Source organism: Arachis stenosperma, chromosome 7, assembly GCF_014773155.1.
Source record: "Arachis stenosperma cultivar V10309 chromosome 7, arast.V10309.gnm1.PFL2, whole genome shotgun sequence".
Lineage (NCBI taxonomy): Eukaryota > Viridiplantae > Streptophyta > Magnoliopsida > Fabales > Fabaceae > Arachis > Arachis stenosperma.
In genome coordinates this window covers 62,648,002-62,651,762 of record NC_080383.1, presented here as the reverse complement: position 1 = coordinate 62,651,762, position 3,761 = coordinate 62,648,002, and positions in this window count along the sequence as shown.

Sequence of the window (3,761 nt, the reverse complement as noted above, 5' to 3'; positions counted from 1 at the left end):
TCAAAAAGGGTGAATATCCGGAGATCCGCCATGAGATCCGAAGAAGAGGTTGGGAAGTACTTACCAACCCCATTCAACAAGTCGGAATCTTGATGGTTCAAGAGTTCTATGCCAATGCATGGATCACCAAGAACCATGACCAAAGTGTGAACCCGAATCCAAAGAATTATCTCACTATGGTTCGGGGGAAATACTTGGATTTTAGTCCGGAGAGTGTGAGGGTGGCATTCAACTTGCCTATGATGCAAGGAGATGAGCATCCTTACACTAGAAGGGTCAACTTTGATCAAAGGTTGGACCAAGTCCTCACAATCATATGTGAAGAGGGCGCACAATGGAAGCAAGATTCAAGAGGAAAGCCGGTTCAATTGAGAAGGCATGACCTCAAGCCCGTGGCTAGAGGATGGTTAGAGTTCATACAACGCTCAATCATTCCCACTAGCAACCGGTCCGAAGTTACTCTAGACCGGGCCATCATGATTCATAGCATCATGATTGGAGAAGAAATAGAGGTTCATGAGGTTATAGCCCAAGAACTCTATAAGGTGGCGGACAAGACCTCCACCTTGGCAAGGTTAGCCTTTCCTCATCTCATCTGTCACCTCTGTTATTCAGTTGGAGTTGACATAGAAGGAGATACCCCCATTGATGAGGACAAGCCCATCACCAAGAAAAGGATGGAGTACACAAGAGACCCCTCTCATCAAGAAATCCCTGAGATACCTCAAGGGATGCACTTTCTTCCACAAAACTATTGGGAGCAACTAAACACCTCCCTAGGAGAATTGAGTTCCAACATGGGACAACTAAGGGTGGAGCATCAAGAACACTCCATCATCCTTCATGAAATTAGAGAAGACCAAAGAATCATGAGGGAGGAGCAACAAAGACAAGGAAGAGACATTGAGGAGCTCAAGCACTCCATAGGATCTTCAAGAGCAAGAAAGAGCCGCCATCATTAAGGTGGACCCGTTCTTTGATTTCCTTGTTATTTGTTCTTCTGTTTTTCGAATTTTATGCTTATGTTTATCCATGATTGTGTCTTGTGATCATTAGTGTCTTAGTATCTATGCCTTAAAGTTATGAATGTCCTATGAATCCATCACCTTTCTTGAATAAAAACGTGCTTAATTGAAAAGGAAAGAATTGCATGAATTCTGAATTTTATAATAGTTTAATTATTTTGATGTGGTGGCAACACTTTTGTTCTCTGAATGTATGCTTGAACAGTGCATATGTCTTTTGAATTTGTGGTTCATGAATGTTGGCTCTTGAAAGAATGATGAAAAAGGAGACATGTTACTGAGGATCTGAAAAATCATTAAAAATGATTCTTGAAGCAAGAAAAAGCAGTGAATACAAAAAAAAAGAGAGAAGGAAGCAAACGAAAAAAAAAACCGAAAAAAAAAGAAAAAAAGAGAAAGAAAAAGAAAGAATAAGAGTTGTGATCCAATGCAAATAAGAGTGTGCTTAAGAACCCTGGACACCTCTAATTGGGGACTTTAGCAAAGCTGAGTCACAATCTGAAAAGGTTCACCCAATTATGTGTCTGTGGCATGTATGTATCCGGTGGTAATACTGGAAGACAGAGTGCTTTGGGCCACGGCCAAGACTCAATAAGTAGCTGTGTTCAAGAATCATCATACTTAACTAGGAGAATCAATAACACTATCTGGATTCTAAGTTCCTAAAGAAGCCAATCATTCTGAATTACAAGGGATAGAGTGAGATGCCAAAACTATTCAGAGACAAAAAGCTAAAAGCCCCGCTCATCTAATTAATACTGATCTTCATAGATGTTTTTGGAGTTCATTGCATATTCTCTTCTTTTTATCTTATTTGATCTTCAATTGCTTGGGGACAAGCAACAATTTAAGTTTGGTGTTGTGATGAGCGGATAATTTGTATGCTTTTTGGCATTGTTTTTAGTATGTTTTTAGTATGATCTAGTTAGTTTTTAGTATATTTTTATTAGTTTTTAGTTAAAATTCACTTTTCTGGACTTTATTATGAGTTTGTGTGTTTTTCTGTGATTTCAGGTATTTTCTGGCTGAAATTGAGGGATCTGAGCAAAAATCTGATCCAGAGACTCAAAAGGACTGCAGATGCTGTTGGATTCTGACCTCCCTGCACTCTAAGTGGATTTTCTAAAGCTACAGAAGCCCAATTGGCGCACTCTCAACGGCGTTGGAAAGTAGACATCCTGGGCTTTCCAGCAATATATAATAGTCCATACTTTGCCCAAGATTTGATGGCCCAAACCGGCGTTCAAAGTCACCTCAAGAAATTCCAGCGTTAAACGCCGGAACTGGCACCTAATTGGGAGTTAAACGCCCAAACTGGCACTAAAGCTGGCGTTTAACTCCAAGGAGAGTCTCTACACGAAAATGCTTCATTGCTCAGCCCAAGCACACACCAAGTGGGCCCGGAAGTGGATTTTTATGTCATTTACTCATACCTTAGGCTACTAGTTATCTATAAGTAGGACCTTTTACTATTGTATCTAGAGACTTTGGGTAGCTATCTTTGTTTTATGCTATCTTAGATCATTGGGAGGCTGGCCATTCGGCCATGCCTAGACCTTGTGCTTATGTATTTTCAACGGTGGAATTTCTACACACCATAGATTAAGGTGTGGAGCTCTGCTGTACCTCGAGTATTAATGCAATTACTATTGTTCTTCTATTCAATTCCGCTTGTTCTTTGTCCAAGATATCACTTGTTCTTCAACTTGATGAAGGTGATGATTGACGCCCATCACCATTCTCACTCATGAACAAGGTGACTGACAACCATTCTTGTTCTACAAGCATCTGAGGCTTAGTGAATATCTCTTGGATTCTTTAATCGGAATCTTCGTGGTATAGGCAGGACCTGATGGCGGCATTCAAGAGAATCCGGAAGGTCTAAACCTTGTCTGTGGTATTTTGAGTAGGATTCAATGACTGAATGACTGTGACGTGCTTCAAACTCCTAGCAGGCTAGGGCGTTAGTGACAGACGCAAAAGTATCAATGGATATTATTCCGGCCTGACCGAGAACCGACAGCTGAATTCCGCTATGCTGTGACAGAGCATATGCTCTCGCTTTCACTGAGAGGATGGGAGGTAGCTGCTGACAACAGTGAAACCCTACACGAGCTTGCCATGGAAAGGAGTAAGAAGAATTGGATGAAGGCAGTAGGAAAGCAGAGAGACGGAAGGGAAGGCATCTTCATACGCTTGTCTGAAGCTCTTACACCAATGATATACATAAATATCACTATCTTTATCTTTTATGTTATTTTCGTTCATCATCATATACATTTGAGTTTACCTGACTAAGATTTACAAGATGACCATAGCTTGCTTCAATGCTAATAATCTCCGTGGGATCGACCCTTACTCACGTAAGGTATTACTTGGACGACCCAGTGCACTTGCTGGTTAGTTGTGCAAAGTTGTGTAATGCCATGGAATTGAACCACCAAGTTTTTGGAGTTCATGACCAGGGATTATGAGAGTTGTGAAAAGTATTGTTCACAATTTCGCGCACCAAGTTTCAATTTAATGCTGATTGCCTTTCAAATTTTAAAAATTAATTTTTGAAAATCAAATAAAATCCTTTCCTTTATGATGTCATGTCTTGTCAAGTCTTTTCAAATGGTGATGCAGTTGCATGGTTTTGGAAATTTGCTTTTGTGTACGGTTACCAAAGGCGACGCCTTCCAAACCTGCCTCTTCAAAATCTTGCTCTTCAAAGCCACCCTCATCCAAAGGGAA